This window comes from Passer montanus, unplaced genomic scaffold (genome assembly GCF_014805655.1).
Source record: "Passer montanus isolate IOZ18808 unplaced genomic scaffold, ASM1480565v1 scaffold28, whole genome shotgun sequence".
NCBI classification, from domain to species: domain Eukaryota; kingdom Metazoa; phylum Chordata; class Aves; order Passeriformes; family Passeridae; genus Passer; species Passer montanus.
Window position 1 is genome coordinate 8,709,380 of NW_024367483.1, and position 21,107 is coordinate 8,730,486.

Consider the following 21,107-nt stretch of genomic DNA (forward strand, 5'->3'; position numbering starts at 1 on the left):
GAAAATACTGATGTGTATTTGTTGGTCCTTTCTGAATGTTCTTCAACCAAACCTAAACACTCACTCACTCCCCAAACATAAAAGGTGAGCATCCCTGGCTGTACCTATCTACCATCTGTGGGTGGTGTCTATACCTTCACTTTCCTTCAGACATCACAAAACAGGACACTGTTTGATTTTTTTTTCAAAGGGAATTCATCACTCTAAGATGCTGTTAAATGGAAGGCCAGTGGTGACAGGGAAGCATAAACTTCCTTCGACATCACAAAACAGGACACTGATTTTTTTTCCGAAGGGAATTCATCACTCTAAGATGCTGTTAAATGGAAGGCCAGTGGTGACAGGGAAGCATAAACTTCCTACCTTTGCATCAGTCTTGGAAGGGGAAAGTGTATTTATAGAGCTTACATTAGAACTCACTCCCAGAGTTGCAAGCACTTAGTAGAGAGCTGTTGGTGTCATACTTTGGTAATACCAGCACCCAAACATAAAAGGTGAGCATCCCTGCCTGTACCTATCTACCATCTGTGGGTGGTGTCTACACCTTCACTTTCCTCCAGACATCACAAAACAGGACACTGATTTTTTTTCCGAAGGGAATTCATCACTCTAAGATGCTGTTAAATGGAAGGCCAGTGGTGACAGGGAAGCATAAACTTCCTTCCTTTGCATCAGTCTCGGAAGGGAAAAGTGTATTTATAGAGCTTACATTAGAACTCACTCCCAGAATTGCAAGCACTTAGTGGAGAGCTATTGGTGTCATACTTTGGTAATACCAGCGAAACATTTATTTTTTATATTTATAAAAGTATATCACAATGCACCCCCTCCTTTACAAGACACAGAGTTATATTTTTGACCAAGGAAAACTTCTAACAAAACCAAAATATGATTCTTACATTCTTGAAGAACAAAATTAATCTGTCTGACCATTTAAAAAATGTACCTACAACTTCTCTTTGACAATTTTGATGATTACAATACTGCATTTAAAAAAGAAGAAACATTTATTTTTTATATTTATAAAAGTATATTATAATGCACTCCCTCCTTTACAAGACAGAGTTATATTTTTGACTTAGGAAAACTTCTTTCAAAACCAAAATATAACTATGATTCTGACATTCTTGATGAACAAAATTAATCTGTCTAACCATTTAAAAAATTATTAAATAAACAGTTGATGTACCTACAACTTCTCTTTGATAATGTTGATGATTACAATACTGCATTTAAAAAGGATAGGCAAAGATGCATCTTCAGTAGCAAACTTTGTCTTTAACTTGCTGAAGCAAAACACAGACCAACACTGTGCTTTGGTCTGTGCTGTATGATAAAAAGACACATATTATTATCAAAAAGTAGATGCAAATGCTATTTTATTATTCCCAAACATTTTTAAGCTAATGCTAGATTATTTTTAAATCACATAAGGTGCTTTGAAGAGCTTGGGAGAACTACAGTTGCTTTTATTTTGATTTTTATTTAAGGTTATCTCAGCCTCTCAAAAAGCTAACCATTCTGAAACTACCTTTTTCAATCACCATAATTAAGGCCTTGCTTTATGGCATCCAATCATGATATGAGAGGCTTAGGATGTGGTCGAGAAGCTAGCTAGCTTTACAGAAATGCATTTCCAGACTAAATCTTCCTCTAAAATAGTTTGTCAGCCTTACATAGACAAATAATGAAATTCTGTCCTTGACTCAGCCTAGTTCAATTCACGTAATATGTCAGATTAGCCACCATTTCAAAGGTGCCTTCAGAGAGGATTAAATCACCTAGTTGTTCCAGAATTTAGGGAGACACACACACATACACCAAAAAAATAGAAAATAAAAAGAAAAAAGGAGTCATTATGAATCCTGTTTATTCAATAAAGGACTTCAAAGGAGATTTGCCTAAATTACTGATCATCATATAATGGTGTTTATCCATAAATCTGAAGTAGTAAGGTGCAAAAGTCTGCTGTTCTTCAGGAGTACTATCTGTGAGTACCTGAAATCAGTGGGAACCTTACAGAGTTATCAGAGGAAGAACTGGTCCAGGGAAGGGTTCCTGCAGGGGGTACCACAGCGCACCTCCTGTTTTCCTCATGACAGCAGCAAGTCTGCAACTGTTGGTGGTGGAGTTACACAATACAGTGTAAAAGTTACACAATAAAGTGTAAAAGGAATACGCTCTATGGCTGAAAGTTATAAAAACTACACACTACTGCTTTTTCATCTACCTACATTTAAAATTATCAAGGTATTTGTATGCATACATCTGTCATTCCCTACTGGAGTTGTTTTCCACTTCATTTTTTTTTTTCCTTTTTTTTTTTCTTCTTTTTTAAATTGCAGAGTTGACTTCCATTTTTACAAGTACTTCCAAGCAGGTCATCTGAGAGGAATGTACCCTCAGCAGCTCAAATTAATTTTTTTTCCCTGCATTATTTAAAAGTAGACTTCAGATCGTGACTATTTATTCTAAGAGTAATAAGCAAAGGACCAGATGCTAGAGTCTTTTCAATTACAGAAACATTTAAAGACAGCTGTACCATATAAACTCTCATGGAGGAATCATATGCTTGCAGCATCTGGTGAGTTTTGGCCATGCCTCCAGCACGTCATATCTGTTCTGAGGCACGAGCTGGGGTGAGGCTTATTTCACCATGTGTGTTTTTGGGGCAGGGGCGTGCAGGTTTTTGACCCTAAATGAGTACTAACACTTCAGGTCTTACATTTAGTGGCAGGAAATAAACACTACTTTACACCTTTTATAGAAGAGTCCAGTGGCCTGGGAATCATATGCTTGCAGCATCTGGTGAGTTTTGGCCATGCCTCCAGCACGTCATATCTGTTCTGAGGCACGAGCTGTGGTGAGGCTTATTTCACCATGTGTGTGTTTTGGGGTAGGGGCATGCAGATTTTTGACCCTAAACCAGGACTAATACTTCAGGTCTTACGTTTAGTGGCAGGAAATAAACACCACTTTACACCTTTTATAAAAGAGTCCAGTGTCCAAGTGCTAAATTGATATGACTACCTTACATTAATTATTTTACCAGTCTAAAATACCAGGATTTTTTTATCCAGAAGAGAGCATCCTGTACTCTTGAATTTCCTTCCATTTCATCCCACTTGTACAAACATGAAGATTATATTTCTGAGAACATTGTTCTGATGAGTCACGTTCCTGGTGGTGTGAAAGCACATCCAGAAAATAACCACGCTGGAGTCCCTGTTCATAAACAGGCACGAGAAAGCACCAGGAGAGCAGGAATCGCACTGCACAAGCACTGCTCCTACTTGTGGGTCCATGCCCATGCAAAGAAAACATTTGAGAAGGTTATGGGCATGTAGCTGGAACTGTTCAGAACATTCATTTCCCTTTCAGAATTTGTATTTTCCTCTTCTCTCTGACAAAGGAGTTCCCCATGTCAGCAGTAACAGATTGAAAGGGGACTGAAGAATCATGCCCTCTCTCACACTGCTTTCAGAAGTTACTCTCAGTAACAATTTTGTTTCACAGCCCCGTTTTTCTGGCTGGCTAACACGAGCTCTGGGTAACCCTTTGTCGTGGATCTCCTGATGACACAAGCCGTGTTGTTGAGACAGTATGTTCTAAAATGAAATGAACAGTACGTACGGATTATACACACACGATCTGGCAGCCAACACCACACTGCAAATGAATAAAGTTCTGGAGAGGACCATTAGGAAGCACCTAAAAAAGCAAAGCTTAAGTGTCCTGTGTTTGCCCTTCAAAATAACACAGGTGCTGGACAAACATTTTAAAATAAATGAACACTTTAATTACGTATTAAAATTGCAATAATATTCTTTAGTACAAATGATACTAGGTGCTCTGACTCAAGCACAGGAAACTGCTGTGTTAAGCTAAACTGTGCATCTCATGTATTTTTATTAAATCTATTTCCCTCCCCACATATTATGTACAACTAAGAAATTCTGAAGAAAATCTGGCTTCTTTGTCTAGGGACCTGAAAGGAGACTGTTTTGAAAACATGGTTCCAGTTCTAAGGATGAAATATTCTCAAAAAAATTGTTGCTTACCTACCTAGCATCACAAATTTAGTCATAAGTGATTAATTAGTGTTTCTGTTTACATACAGACGCCTAATGAGAAAATCCATTCAAGTTGTGTATCAAAAAACTTAAAGAACTCTAATCACTAGGCCATGTAAAGTTAGATAAGTTTCTGCTTCATTGTATTTTACATTAAAAGTTTATCAGAATCATATTAGCTGTGCTTTTATGACTGATCCAACTATATATCTTTGCATATTTTTATTAGCATACTAATATCTAGGTTTTATTAGGAGACATTAGCTCCACTAAATGTTAGGTATATAACAATTCCAGCTTTGATGCTGTTGATCATTACACCAGCAGTTTACATCTGACATAAAACTGTCAGAGGCATAGGAGTGACTCAAGTCACCATAAACCACAAAGCAACAGTTCTGTTCACATAAGTTGCATCCCCTTGCAGAGCTGGGGAATTTCCCTTGCCACTTCCACTTTTTGCATATATTTTAGAGAGCTGCCTAGCCAAGACTGCCCTTGCTTTAAAAGGAATGGGAACGTGAGGGTACTGCCATATATAAACAGCAGATACTATGCCCTGTTTCTATATATGTAATTCTAATTTTGGAATAATTACATCTCTTTTTTCTTGTTTGATATATGATTATTAAAAAAAGAAAAGGTGGAAGTATTTTCTGTGAAGAAGAAAATTCATTCTGTGTTTTGATGACTTAGCACAGAGAATATCTGGGTTACATTCTTAATTTGAGCAACATGCATTTTGCTGCATTACAGGGGCCAAAACAACTATTTAAAAATAAAAACTTGAGTAGAGAAAATAAATGCATTTTGTTACTAATTTGAACATTTTGTTTCATGTTTATTTGGTTTGGAAAAAAGAGTTTAAATTTAACCCGCTGAATTTTGTCTAATCTGCTGTTCCCACTTTTTGCTTTGTTTTGTTATTTTATTTAAGCAGAATACTGTCATCTTATACAAAATGCAAATGGATCCATGTCTTTTCTGAAAAACTCCTTTCAAAATTATTCCATCCCCTAAAATTCCTTCTTTAATGTAAACCATACTGGAACTCTTGGTACGTCATACTATTGTTAACTTTCTTAATACAAGGGTAAGGACTCACATTGCTTCTTACAGGAAGCTCCTAAAATATGTTATGTTCCACATCCTTAATAACTCTTAAATATTTCAATGGCCTGGCCCATTGTCTACCAGCAGAAACATGCAAAGACTGTTGCTTGAAAAAAAAAAAAATTTCTGTGTAGCTTATCTAAAGCAGATTTAAACTCTTGAAAAGGTGATCACTAGTCCCAGTTATTTAACAAACAATTATCAAGCAGTTAAATTGGCCAGGTTGCAACAACAAAAAATAATTAAGTCCATAAACATTTTTTCACCTCTCCCAAGCCACTTTATGTACCAGTTATTTGTAATTTTCCACTCATGCTGTCTGATTAATGTCGCTCATATGGATGCTTAAAGAAAGCTAATAAATGACACAACAAATCAGATAAATTCTTGGATTTTTGAAAGAAATAGTTTCATGTGCTTTCCAGAGTTATTACTTCAATGGTAAATAGATTTTGTTTGTGTCCTTTCTATAAAGAAAAAGGAAGAAACAATTTACTGTGTTATGATTCTCACTATTCTCTACTGAAATTCTCTTTCCCAGTATCAGAGATCTACTGCAATTCCAGTAATAAGCTGTACTTGGATTTATGAGCAAAACACAGTGTAAATCATGACATGAAGACATGCAGTTTTGTTTTCTATGACTCATCAGCTTTTTTCAAGTTGCCACCTTGATATCCAAAACCCCCACCTTTTTTAAAATTTTTTTATTATTATTATTATTTTTGGGATAAAATGTATGGCCCAGACTCTCCAAACCAAAATACTTTTCCTCTGATTGACCAACTGTTCTCTTCTGAGTTTTCATTCTTTCTTTCCCCATTCTCTTCTCTGAGAGTTGAAATATCACTGAACATTTTCACTGATATTTTCTGATCCTGCTAGCATGCTCCTGCTAGCAAGAAAATCTATACCAGAAAATAAAAAATAACCTACTGAATTTTTTCCTAAATTCTCAAAAATTGATTAAAAAATAATGATTTGCAGAAGCTGTCATCCTGTAATTAGGTTTAATTGTCTTTTTATTATCCCTTCCAGGCTTGAATGAAAAAGAGTGGCATTAGCATTATTCAGTTGCTTGAATCCAGAAGAAAGCAAGAAGAGCCACACCATGCAATAATTCTGTTTGTTATAAGTTGATACACAACACGAAACATAAAATCCCTCCAAGAATTTCTGTGTTATTTTACATCCCCAGAAACCAGCATCACCAAAGCACATAAAGGATTTGCTTTTGACTTCAGTGAGCATGGAAACAGATTCTGTATTTTGGGTGGGGTTTCTACTACTTAAAATTTTCAGCAGGACAGCAGAGAGATGTAACCTTCTCCTAAAGGCAGGCTCTCATATACCAGCTACTTTCATTTTGCTAGATCTTAATGTTCTTCTTGAATGCCTGAGGAGCTTTATCTTCCTGTTTGGCACAGTTCTAAATTGGCTTAAATCATATTTATCCAACATTTACCTACATTATATTTTCAAGGGTAATTTGTGCCCTTCTCCCAGAGCTGTTTTTTTTTTTTGGTGTGCTCTGTAGGGTTCCACTCTGGCCCTGTTCTTACTCACCAATCTGAAGCTGCCTGTGAGCAGGGTTGCTCATTGGCATCATTCTGGATTTCATTTCTATGCTGACAAGACACAGATATTGTCAACCAAACCAGCAATTTCAGATGATGCTATTACCATATTGACAAGCTGGTGAGCATAAAAGCCTCTACAAGCATCAATTTTCTTCAGTTAAAATCGGAGAAAAACCCTGAGCTGTTCATGGCTGGCGCTTGCCATCAACCCACACCCACTTGAACTTCTAACCCAGCTTTAAAATTCAATGTAGGTTCATTGGCTAAAAACCCTGTATGTTTTATGATTGCAAGCTCTTCTTTCAGTGTTGCAGTCAAAAGATTAAGGCTTCTTATTATTAGTTGAACTAAATGTGCTTTGCTTATTGCTCACTCATGCTTTTATGTTCCCTAGGCTAGATTATTTTAATGCCCAGCTTGTTGATCCGCCAAGGAGGCCGATTATCAAATTTCATCTTGTGTAGCAAGTGCTGTTTCCAGAGCAAGTATTGTACAGACTAATGCATGTTTCATACCTGCTGTTCTCTCACGGTGGTCACCAATACACTACAAAATCTATTTAAGCTATTACTGCTTTTATACTACCAAGTATTTTCGTGAACTTTGACTTATTATAAGAGATATTTGTCAGGAGGCTGATTCAACCAGGTTAAGGTAACAGAAGCTTTATCACTGACTTCAGACAAAAAGAAAAAAAAAAGATATGTAAACTCGCATATTGTCTACTCACAATCTTAAAGCTATTCCATGGGCACTGGGTGGTGGATTTCTGCTTGTATCTATATATATTTCAGAAAGTGTTGGTGCATCCCAGCTGGCAGATTCAGAAGCACTTTTCAGCTCCTGAATCCCGATGCACTATGGCTATACCCTGTGTATTGAAATAAGACAATGTATAGGCACAGTTTCTTTGCAAAGTCTGATTTTCTTCTAAAGGGAGACTTCTCATGTGTCATCACCCTTCTGCCGGGCTGATCAGAGCACTAGGACTGACAGAGGCACTCTGGGCTGCTCTGCCTGCTGATGCTCTGAGTATGCTCACGATTTGCATTGTTTTCTGAGGGGTTCTGGTTCAGCTGTGTCTGACAGCTGCCATGAAATGCTTAATAAGTGTTTAATGTCTAAGCTGTTTAATTTTATTTTGATCTTTCCTGTGAAAAAGAAAATGTTAAGAGTTTTGTTCCCAGGACTTGGCTTTTAAATGACCAGAAGTTAAACTTTCCCGTATATTGTCATTAGGACCTTTCCTGAGAACACAGAACTTCAAGAGTCAGTGGAGGGGAGTAAGAGGATTTCTAACTCTCTAGCACTGACAACAAAGGCAATTTCACTACAGACTGCAGAATTTATTTGCTTATAGGAAGTCCTTACAAGAGCAAGAATTTCTGCACAAAAACTTTCTGCCACTATTTAAAAGGAAAAGAGCAGTTGTAGAACCCCTAAAGTTATAGCTAAGAATATGGGCCTACACGGATTACTCTGAAGATTAAAATATTTTGGCTCTAGTGTCTGCTGTAATGAGAATATGTATAAACTGACAGAGATGAAAAGTATTTAATTTAGATGGCAGCCTACAAAAATTAATGTGAAAATGAGAATTGCTTAGGGGTAATAGATTGAGGATACAAGACTTGTTTTTTAAGTGTTAACCTTTTACATGACAGTGTGATATTGTAATTAAAATGGCAGCATTCTTTGTTTGGGGAATTTTTTTTTTACATTCTTAATTGTTTTGTAATTCCTAAGTTATGATTTTTTTTTTCTGGCAACTTCTGACTGACAGAAGTTGAGGATTTTTCATATCAATACAATGGAATGAGTGAGCTTCATTGTACTGAGCAAAAGATTAAGCAGCAACTTGTTTTAATTGCTCTAAATTATTAAATTAAACCATTCCTGAATATTAATATTTGTTCTGGTCTATCGTGAATGTGAACATGGGAAATAAATTGATTTCTTTCAAGTAACTGGATCCTTAAGAACTTACCCCAAACTTTGAGCCACTTTGATGTTCAAAGGCTGAGATCAGAGATGAGAAGAAAAAGAATGGAGACCTCTTCACAATATTTTTACCTTTGAAGTCTCAGGTTAAAAGTACTATTTCTGTGTGCTTAAACAAGCAAGAGAATGAAGGATAAGATCATGAATTATGATAACAGACAAGTGACAAATGTTTTTCATGAAGTACTTTTCCTTGTCGGGAGAGACAATGTTCTTCTAAGAGATTTCCAAAGAGATTGGCAATTTGTAGAGTCAATTATTGGGAAGGAAGAGATATATACTGTATTTGGGTTTAACTGTTTAAGTAGGAATAAAAGATTCATTTGTAGCTTTTCCCCTTGTTTCCCTCTGCATTTTATACAAGTGGTAGCAAACATGCACATTATCCAACTGTCAACAAATCCCCTAGACTCAAGCCTGGAACAGTGCATCCCACGTTTCCCCCATGAAAACCTTTCATGAAAGCTCCTCTGCCATTCAAGATCGTACTATTCCCTCCTCTATTTATTTCTAAGTGTCACTCAGCTCCATTCCACCAGCTTGGAAAAACGTCAAGAACTTTTATCTTCAGAGTCAGTTGCCAGTTCTGTTTAGCGAACAAGCCAGCAGGGACCTCTGGTGCCATCAATGCAGCTCCGTCAATGCCCCTCTCTTTAGGGATGGAGTATATCATTATCCCGATGGCTGGACAGAAAAAAAGCTGCATTTTTAGCATAGTTCTCAGGGAGCAGTTACTGGAAATCTCCTCCCTTGAGACAGACTATTGGCAACAAGTTTTGCTGCTGTGACATGAGGTATTGCATCAAGGCCCAATCCTGCCACTAATAAAGTTAGTGGGAAACGTGCCATTCTTTTCAAGCGAAGTCAACAGGATTAGTGTAGCAAATCAGGGCTAAAAAACGTACCTTGCATCTACAAATGCAAATGGAAAGTCAGGTCCCAAGTGAGAATGTCATTTTATGTCTGGTTTCAGAATCTGGCGATGTGTCAAATCAGAATAAGTCCCTTCCCCAATTTTAAAACTGACATTATAGAAAAGGGAAGTTTTATTTTCACATTGCAACACTTCCATTTTTGGTTTTAGGGGTGTTTATTTCAGCTTGCATATAAAATAAGCCAAGAGCAGGCTGTTTCAGTGTTGGACTTCTTTTTCCTCTTTGAAAAAACAATTAGTTTCCTTTAATACACAGCATACGCATTGTACAGATTTTAATTCTTTACAAAACTATTTTCTGATAGAGAATGCTTCACTTTATGCTTTTCCTTAACCAGCTCTAGCAGACGCTTTTAATTACCAACAGACACATTACACAGCTGTGCTAGGAAACATTACTTAACCTGCTCAGCCAGAATGGAGAATTTCTGTTGATGTCAGCTGTCAGACCCACAGGCTCCTGACTGCACTAACAGGTAACAGCCCCACTCTCCTGGCAAGGGACCTTTTCCTATAGAGAAACAACATGGTGCAGGGTTATTTTAATTTATATATGTGTGTGTGTCTGTTGGTTAATTTTTTTTTTTTTGTAAGATATTATCATACTTGGCAATACTGGCTTTAATTCTACTTAAAATGACAGAACTGGATTGTCATCATTTTTAATGGGTAAAATCTATGCAGTTCGTCAGAGGTGCTGTAAAATCTAATCAGAAATTAGACTGTAAAATTAATAGGCCTATATTCCCTATAATGCTCTTTTATAAATCTGGAACTGTAGCAGATTTGGAGTTTCACACACGGTGCAATTCTGCAGTGGTGGAATCTTCAATTTAATTTAAACAAATAACATGTGCAGTAACTGGCGCCCTATGCTAAAGAGCTACTGGCTGTGTTTTAATTTGAGTAGTAGGGTACCAAATCGGGTACCAAATCCTTTCATCCCATGCCTGGGCTTTCATTTGAGTGCATTTCTACACCACAGCTCTGGGCCATGGGATATCTTCCCTCTGGGTTGTTTTTATGCAGCAGAGGGTAAGAATGGCTGAGACACACTGATGCTGACATCCCTTGTGTGCGGATATCCAGGTGACGGGAGGGCAGCGCTAACTCTCCCGCTCATCGGACAGGAATGTCGGGGAGAAATGGGCGGGAGAGGCAGGGGGCAAGCCGAGGGAGGTGAGCAGCGCTGTGCAGAAGGGCAGCAGAGCCAGCAGAGCCCGGGGGCCGGGAGCCGGCAGGGATGCCGCCAGCATCCCCTCCCTGCGCTCGGCAGCGGAGGCGCAGAGCCTGGCCCCGGGGCTCCCATCCCCAGCAGCCCCTTGGGAGAATCCCTGCGGGACTCGGCGGGATCCTCCTGCCCGTGAGAGCAGCAGGGAGCGGCTGCCGAGCGCGGAGCCTCCCGTGCCCCCGGCAGCGCCGGGCAATCTGGCGGGACATATGTGACATATGTGACATTATGTAAGGATAGCGGGAGCGACGGCAGGGCGGCCAGGAGAGACGGCGAACCCTCCTTCCCCGCGCTGGAATGAGTCACTTCCAATGGTAATTTGCAGCATTTTAGCGCCGAGTGCCTCCCGTGTAATGATTATACAGCGTTACTATAAAACCTCAGGGTTCATCTGCAGAAACGCCGGAGCTCTCTGCGGAGACATACTTATAGAAATTGGTGTGAGGGGAAGATTAAATAGATAAGAGCATAAAAGCAGATTATAGAATAAATACAGTCTTGTAGATCTGTTCAGTGGGAAGGCAGGAGATCACACTCCTGATTCTCCTGCTGAATTCTGTAACGCTGGGCAGATTCCTGCACCACGATTCCCACCTCCATTTCCCATATGTGAAAGGCTTATTTCAACTCTATCTTATCTAAGTGCTGTAACACAACAGAAATATATTCACTGCTGTCCAATACACCTGGATCTCAGTTTAGTCTTCAAACTTGGAACAAACAATTATCAACATATAAATATGCTTTCTTATGGTTTTGCATTGTGTTCCCTTTTCTTGCAGATCCTGCTATTCATGCCATCCCAAGAAAAAAGTGTTTGCCAAAGGCAAAAGAGCAAAATATTTTTTTAACAACTTGATAGAGAATAAAACACAATGAAAAAGATACTTTTTTTAAAAATCCAATTTAAAAAAATCCTTGAGTAATACTTGTTTATATTAGTAAAGCCATTGCCTGAAGTAATCATGTCTTACACCATTACTGCACAGCAGCACAAAACAAGGTGAAAACCTTTGAGAAAGAACTTAAAGGAACAAATATGTAATAAGGAATGCACTTTCTCTGTCACAATTGCACATTTCAGAGGCCTCTGCTTTACCAGTGGCAATTCAAAGTGACAATACCTGGCTTAGTGCTGTTGTCTTTTAGCTACTATTATAGAAATTGTAGCTACACAATTTTCAAAGTGAACAATTTTATGAAGTTAATTGTGTAACATTGTTTATGAATTTAAATCACACAATGAATGTATTATTCACAGACACGCATAATGGACTCTTTGTATTGAATGATGGTTTAAGAAAAATTTAACTGATTTTGGAGCTACAGTGATTGATTTGTAAGGTAAAATTAAAAGTGCTAAGTATGTTTTACTTGTCTACTCACCAGCTAAGTGGATGGGGGTGGTATGAAAAATATCTATATATAACTAATTGCAATGCATGGATATCAAGGAATCAGAGAAATTATTTCAAGCAAAGCAAAAGGATTACCCTAGAAGTAAATGGTGAAGATTTAAGAAAGGCAATTGGCTATCAAGGGAAACCAGACAAGAATTAGATGTTCTTGCCTCTAAAAATCTTATCTAATATGTAATGGAAGCTTTATTCTTAGAAATTTTAAAACAGCTAGATCGAACAATATCAAATTAAAAGACAGCACTCCAGTAACATCTCTCATTAATATCTTGCTTTTAAAGTAATGGTGGGACTTTAAATTAAATGGTACCGAATATGAATAATGGAAACTACCTGCCTCTAATGAAGAAAGGACTTCTGTGATACCAAGGGATATGACTTCTTGGTACTTACCAAGAAGTACTGGAAGTACTTTCCATTTTTAATTCATTTGGATAGGAAAAAAAAAATATATATCATTATGCATGGTGAATATCATAAGAGTTCACAAGCAGTTCCATTAAAGAGCTTTAAACCAAGTAAAACAGTTAGTTTAGATAAAAACTATGCCCTGCTGTTCTGCTGTAGCTTTTTATATTAACAGATTTTAACTGAAAAACAAACTGAAGGAGGTGCTTGTTTTATTTCATTTTCTGAGCTGATATTTTAACAAAAGTATGTAAAATCGTATTAATGCACGGGGCCAATTTGGAAGAAACACACCAAAGCAATGCACTAAACTTGCTGCTTCCACTATCCACTTCTACTAAGATAAAGAGTCTCAATTCACTGTTAGCTAAATCTCATGAACACCTTGATATCCCTTATTTGAGCTAGCCTGCTTCAGGGTAAAAAACTCATCTATAGGAAAATTGCTCTAGTAAAGGACAGTTCTTGTCAAAGGGCAGAAGGAGATGGGTTTAGCAAGGAAGTTTTTATAATTTAATAAAAAAGTTAATCCAAGAGTTTCTATATTGATGTGTTTTAATTTAAGCTCTAAAATTAAGGAAGGTTCACATTTCTATGAAACATCCATGAACAGCAGAATATAATATAACTCACCTTTAAGCTGGTGAAAAATAGCTCATTTTTCCTAGACTGGCAACTGTCACACATTTTTACATAGAAACAGGACAGATTACTTATTACTTTGATTTTGGATACCTAATTCCATCAAAATATTACAAAGCAAAGCCATTGCATCAGCATGGAATGTTTTATCACTGAATTTTTGATGGCAAAATAAAATAACATTTGCCCAGATCTTGTGACTTCTATTTTCTGATGAACACACACACACACACACATATATATATGTGAATTCCTTTGCTACACCATTTTGTGTATAAACAATGTAACATGTATAGCATATAAAAAAGCAGTTTTCACTCAGATTCACATTATTGTCTATACCATATGACTTGTAACTGGTTAAGTATCAACTTCAGTACATTTTACAACTCAGCTTTGTACTCCTTATCCATTTATTCTCCTGTCAAAGCAGCCTGACCCTTCTTCCACCCAAACATTAACACACATTATAAGTTTCAATTCTTCCTCTTTCTGGAAATTTATCTTCATACTTTGTGAACTTTGTAACTCATATTTTCATCAAGTTTCAGTCACGACACTCTTATGGGTCTAAGTGACCACATTTTGAGTGTGTTTACACTCTTATGTCATGTGTGCTAGAATGACATTATGAACTCCCACCACAAAAAAGCAGAACATGCATACAGTACATCAATAATGTTTATAACATGTCCCATAGAAATGAAATGGAAGTTCTGACATTGCTGCCTTTTCTAGGGTAATTTATTGAACTTGTGGCCACCAGTTTGAAATGTTTATACATGCTAACAGTTCTGTTCACCCCCTCCACTGGCTCAGACAGGGCAATAGTCTCCCTAAGAAAGGATGGCCATTAGGGACAATACAACAGCTAATGGAAAGTAGAAGCTCACATTTCACAATCTAGCAACATACTAGTAGAAGTCGAGAAAAAGACTAGTAGAAGTTTACAATTAAATAGCTGCAGTTGCCATAAATTAATAAAAAAGAAAACACAGCAAAAAATCCCAAATTTATCTGCTAGATTTCATTTGTTATTGAGTAAATTAGAGTACTCTCTACTACAGATGAGCTGGTGGCTGTCTAAGATTACAGACTGGAGCAGGGGCTATCCAGCCCAAAGGTTAGGGCCTGTGTCCAGAGCTGGGAAATGAGGCAAACGTTCATGGCCAAAAACCAGGAACCAGAAAGTCAAACCAAGGGTCAGCAGCCAGAGATAGGAATAAGCATCTGCTCAGGAATCACGACCTGAAATCAGAAACCTACAAGAAGAAACTGCAACCACGGGGCACAGTGCAGAGGTGGTTCTGAAAATATACACTGTGATGTGTGAGAGGATGCACCAGGACTCCGCCTGGGACCTGCTCCTGAGCTGTGGCTGATGTGCTCTGGCTGATGGTTCCAAACTGCAGAGACCCTCATTTACTACTACAGAAGATGATCTTATCACAGATTAGCAAATTTTACCTGAAAAGCATGGCAAATAAACCAGCCTTCTACCCTCCAAGACTCTCTGGATGTTGAGAAAGATGGAAACTCTTTTCTCAGTATCACACTTATTTAGGTAGATCCATAGAAGGCTTACGGCTCTGCTGCAGCCAATCCAGCAAGCTCCAGAGGAATTACATCCACTTAACACTTCTATATTTTATACTAAGATGCAATTTCCAAAACTGTTAATAGCAGGAATGAATTAAAACAAAGTTATCAGAGTATGGCTCCTTAGAGTTTTGATAATCCTGTGACATTCCTAAGGGGTTTTGTGCCATCACTGGAGAGAGGGGTGCCAAATGGCCAGACTAGATTTCTACCTGTAATTGTATTTGCATGAAGCAGCAGTGGAGGAAGGTTGTGTGCAGCAGGGCCTGCTGTGACCAATCAGATCAAAAGGTAAGTAGAATGGTTTGGGTTGGAAGTCATCTGGTCCAAGTCCCTGCAGTGAGCAGGGACATCTTCAACTAGACCAGGTTGCTCAGAGCTCCATCCAATCTAACCTTGATCAGGTTCCAGGGATGGCGCATCTACCACCTCTCTGGGCAATCTGTAACAGTGTTTCACCACCCTCATCATACAGAATTTCTCTCTTATCTCTAGTTTTAAGACCAGGTTGCTCAGAGCTCCATCCAATCTAACCTTGATCAGGTTCCAGGGATGGGACATCTACCACCTCTCTGGGCAATCTGTAACAGTGTTTCACCACCCTCATCATACAGAATTTCTCTGTTATCTCTAGTTTCAATCTACCCTCTTTCAGTTTAAAACCATTACATCTACAGAATTTCTCTCTTATCTCTAGTTTTAATCTACCCTCTTTCAGTTTAAAATCATTACATCTTGTCCTATCGGAACAAGCCCTGCTAAGAATCTGTCCCTTTCTTCCTTATAAGTCACCTTTTAGTGCTAAAAGGCCACTATAAGCTCTCCCCAGATTCCTCTCTTCTCCTGAACAGTTTAAAACCATTACATCTTGTCCTATTGCAACAAGCCCTGCTAAAAAGCTGGTCCCCATCTTCCTTGTAAGTCACCTTTTTGTGCTAAAAGGCCACTAAAAGCTCTCCCCAAATTCCTCTCTTCTGAGGCCCCAATTCTTTCAGCCCATCTTCATCTATCTTGCTTAGGTATGCAAGGATATCTTAGGCACATTAAGAATTTAAATATGCAAATATTGTGCAGTGGGTCAGAGCACCCACATATTTCTTAGAAAAAAATCATGGTGAGCATTTTGCTATGACCTCACCCTCTTTTTCTGTGGGAAAGAAAAATATTGTCTGACTTCCCTCATAGCATATTCTACATCTTATTGACAAATCACTTATGACACTAATTTATTAGCATAGAAATATTACTACACTCAAGACAGCCTGCTTTGATTTACTACATCAGGGTTTTTCATATGCCAAGGTCCTATCATCTCTACTGGATCATTTAAAGTCCCTTGGCTTTTTTTTTTTTGTTTTGTTTCTTTTTTTTTGTTTTGTTTTGTTTTTTTTGTTTTTGCAATGCTTTTTTTTTTTTGTGGGTTTTTGTTTGTTTGGTTGGTTTTTTTGTGTTTTTGTTTTTGTTTTTGCAACATAAGAGTTTTGCCCTGTGACCCTGGCTAAAATCCTGAGTATTGGAATGGATTTGCTGCTCAAAGGAAGATTCACTGACCTGCTACTTAAGATATACAGGATTTGTTTATCAAAACCATCTTTACATTAGCTCCTTGCCATAAAAGTCAATGGCAAAGAATGAAATGTAAATTCCAACCATTAGAGACAAGCTGCTTAAATTGCAACACTGTTTTATTCTCCTTGTGTGAAATCTACATTTATGACATTCAAAGGGAAGGAATGTAACTAAATCCATCTATTCCTTACCAAGCAGTTAGTGTTCCAGAGGCTATCTGCTTAGTTTTGTGAAAACACCAAAACCACTTTAAAGAAGCTGGGTGTAACAAATGTATCCAGAGGCACCTGCTGAATTCCACAGAGATGTGAAGCCTTGTAAGATTCAAGACTCTTTTTGCCATCACCATTATATTACAAGGAAGCTGGGTGGCCAATTTCATAAGCTGGTGTTCCAAGTTTTTTTTTCCTCTCTTCCATGGCTTCATTTCAGTTCATGCACAAGCAGTGACTGACTCCTGGTCCTAGTCAAAGTAAGCAAGCCCTGCATCACCAATATCCCAGACTACAGGGGTCCATTCAGAAAACACATTAAAAATAGGAAACTTGAGACTGAAATAAAAACTTAAGCTCTGTCCCTCACATAAATTGATTTGGTATTTTGAAAAATCAAAGTCTCATTGACCTAAAGCTTGTGGCTCAGATGAAATCCATAGAAAATCAACCGGCTTATTTTTAATCTAAGGATCTTTCCTGGAAAAAGAAAAAAGTACATCTTAACACCTAACTGAAGATAACCAATTATTTTATCTTGTCTCCACTTCTTCTGAAACCAAATAAGCCCAAACAATTTCACTGTTACTTAAGAATGAGCTATCAAAATGGGATGTGAATAAAAAAAGTGGACATATTTTCAAGTCCTTCTTGCATTCTCTGGGTTCTTAATATATATTTCAGCAAATGCTACTTTAGCTGTAGCAATAAATATGAGCACCTGTTGTGTACCTACCTATCAGTCTCTCAAATAGACCAGTTCATGCTATAATTCCAAAGAGTATGTTCGTATTTTGTCTGAAAAGTAAACAATTCATCTCCTCACAAGGAAACAAGTCTGCTTGTCAGCACAGAAAATAAATGCATGGTGATGCCATGTATCAAGCATAAAATAATAGCACAGAGTTTTGAAATAAAAATAAGTACATCAAATCATCCTATGTGTATAAGTTCAATTAATGTAAACAAGCAAAAGCTAATTAGTGAAATTTCAGCTGCAGTATGAAAAATAGGGGACACGTGCAGGCACACACACCTTGAAGTCTGTGAGGAGCACGCTTGCTCCTCTTTGGAGGAGCACACCACCCACCAGCACGGCTGATAAGGCACAGGAGTGTTTTCCCCTCCCTCTCCCTCTCCAGCAGATATGGCAGCACGGTGGAGATACCCGGCTGCGTCAGACGACTGCTGGGGAAGTGAAATCTTCAGCAGGAACTTTGTACCCGAATATATCTGAAAGTCAACACGGCTCATTGTCGCATTAGGGAGCTGCTGCTGTCCCAGGATTGCTGAGATACTTGGCAAGACAGACAGGCAGCCTCTCTGTCTCCCCGATGGCGTCTGCCTTGCTGCAGATTTGTCATGCAATTCATCGAGTTGAACTGAGCACATAAATTCTCAGTTATGACTAGAAAGTTAGAAAATTCTCCACAGATGAAAACTACGCATCCGTGCTGATAGTCAGGCAGGGAGCACCTTGGGGAGCAAGAGCAGGAACAAAGGAGCACTCCCAGAGTGTGAGAGTGACTTAGAGAAAGGAAGAACAAGCTAAAAGTAACACTGGTGAGAAATTAATTCAATGTTAACTCTAGAAGATCTTTCTACATTCATTCATTTTCCAGTCAAAACATCATTAAATATTTAAATCACTCCCACCATAGGTGGCAGTTTATTGAGATTTGTTTTTGGGAACTGAGAGTTCTCAAAAAGCTTCTACAACAATCTCAACTCTGAATTTAAAACCAGCATCTTCACAATAAACCACTGATCTCCACCCTTAAATGTGGCAAACCAGCAGCCAGACACACAATGGGGAGATCATGCAGAACCCTCCACTTAACACAGAAGCTATACAACTCTAGATTTTCATATAAAACCTCATGTCAGACAGAAAGACCAAAACCAACAAGGTCCTTTCATAATAAAGACTCAAACCTTTCTCATATCATATATCTTACATGACATCTATAATAATTCATATGTTTTAAGCAAATGTAGTTATTTTATTTTTTTTTTCTTTTCTTAGAAAAGCTCATTTTCAATCAATATTTTACACCGTGCAGGCCATGCTCTATGGCTGAAGTGTAAAAACCTGAGCTTCTTGCCAGGGAAAGACTGAAGCCTCTATATATGAGGAAACAAACATTACTTTTGAACAACTCTTTTGAAGAAATCTGTCAAAGTCCTTACATAGTAAATATATGTAGACCTATAAAAATAACTTCATTTTAGTCCATTCTTTCCTCCTTATTTTATAACAATGTGTGTGACTCATCTAAAGTGTACCTAACATGTTTCATTAATATCAAGGTATAAAGTAGTGAGCTACTCAGAATCCTGCTCTAATTTTAACATTTAGCCAGGGTACTTTGTGTTTTATTTCAAATTTGATTTTTTTTTTAAATTGGCCAAGTCCTAGTGTGCAAACAGTTTTACTGAATATGGCACTAAATGATCAATGTCAATTTGCTGTTGAGAGCACTCTAAGTATCTCTACAAGCACCTTCTTGCTGACATAACACAACCATATCACAACATTAGGAAGTAGCAATGGGTGGTGGAAAGTTTCCCTTAACTACCCCAGGAGAATAAAGCAGTAAAACTGTAGCTGCAGACAAGCCTCTGACTCTGCCCAGCCACTGTGGTCAAGACTGAATGAAGAAGACACTCAGAAAGTTCTGAAGATGAGAGCAAAACCAAAACAATAATGAGAAACCAAAACAATAATGAGAAACAAATAAAAATAACTTTTGGGCTATTCTGGTTTGGCTTTTTTCAGTATTCCTGCCAAAGGAAATCCCCCTGCATTTTCTTAAGACACCTGTATTTGCATGAGAAGGAGGAAGCTAGATAGGAGGGCTTTTCTGATAGCCTTACCTGGAGGGGTTTGAAACAGGACCTGGGGAGTGTGTAAACCAAGAAGAAAACATTTCACAGGCACAGATTCTTAGTGGAAAGATACTAGTTCCCAGATTAAAAAATGTCCTGCAGGTCATATTTGCATGCATACAACATTTTCTGGTCACTCTTTTTTTTTTTTTTTTTCAGAAGGGGCAATTACAGTCTTCTCTTTTAAGAGTCTTGGTACTTTGAATAAATTCCAACTTTTACTTACCTGTCAGATCTCTCCTCAGTGTTAGGATCCTAGTAGATCTGCAACCAGCTAGTATGGCACAGTCCTTCTCTGGGATCTGGTTTTTGGTTCAGGCAGGCAACAGATGGGATGATTCTCAAACTATCTGCTGAGAAAGAAAACAGGCAGCTTCAAACAAAAGCAGGTACACCCAGGCAAAAATTTAAAATAAAACAGAAAGGGGGAAAAAAGAGAGGAAAAGTAAAGAAGCAGAAAACTGAAAACAGGAATTGACCTGCAAGTAAAATAAATTCCAACTTTTACTTACCTGTCAGATCTCTCCTCAGTGTTAGGATCCTAGTAGATCTGCAACCAGCTAGTATGGCACAGTCCTTCTCTGGGATCTGGTTTTTGGTTCAGGCAGGCAACAGATGGGATGATTCTCAAACTATCTGCTGAGAAAGAAAACAGGCAGCTTCAAACAAAAGCAGGTACACCCAGGCAAAAACTTAAAATAAAACAAAAAGGGGAAAAAAAGAGGAAAAGTAAAAAAGCAGAAAACTGAAAACAAGAATTGACCTGCAAGTAGTTTTGCTGTTTATTCTTGTATTTCTAGCTGAAGCCAGGTGACACAGGCATACAAGACTATGATGAAAATGGGGTGAGGGGAAGGCAAGAGGGAGATGCAAACATTCACCTCTCCACTTCAGTGGAGCCAACAACCAGCCAGCATAGTTGCTAGCTCACAAACCCAGTCCCAGTTCCTGTTTTGCTTGATTTGGACTATGTACCTGAACTTCAGCCTACTGCCCTGGCCCATGAAACCTCACTAACCGTGGGGCTACAGGCACTCTCCTCCTTCCTTCCTTCCATTACACCTTCCCCTGCAAACATATTGTTATTAATATGTGGTCAATGCCAAGAGAAAGGAATGAAGGAATCCCACTCCATACAGTAGTAATGGCCTGACAGGGTTCATCTTTTCAGATGAGGCAAGCCAAGGCTCAAATCTGTAGTCACCACCCAGAAGAGCTCTATCACCTGAAGGGCTTTTATCAGTGCAGCAGGCAATGTACACATTTTATAGCTGTTAACTTTATCATCTTCTCCCCACCTTTTGTGTATTTTCAGTTGCCAGAAGTGCTGGGGAGTGCAGCGACAGTCAGAGTTTCATAGGAAACAAAGATTCCAAGGCCAGGGATAATCAGCCTAGCAAAGAGAGGCCAGAGACTCGTGTGGAACTGCAGCAATGGG

The 21,107-nt window shown here is 38.3% G+C and overlaps 1 protein-coding gene across 2 annotated transcripts in view; it reads right to left on the reverse strand.

Annotated features, from left to right (window-relative positions):
• Window positions 1-20,002, reverse strand: part of NRIP1 (nuclear receptor interacting protein 1) — a 94,479-nt gene extending 74,477 nt beyond the window's left edge. For both annotated transcript variants that reach the window (XM_039713126.1, XM_039713125.1), the window contains exon 1: window positions 19,896-20,002. The gene's annotated coding sequence lies outside the window, so the exon portion shown is untranslated. The remainder of the gene's footprint in view (window positions 1-19,895) is intronic.
• Between the last annotated feature and the right edge of the window lie 1,105 nt (window positions 20,003-21,107).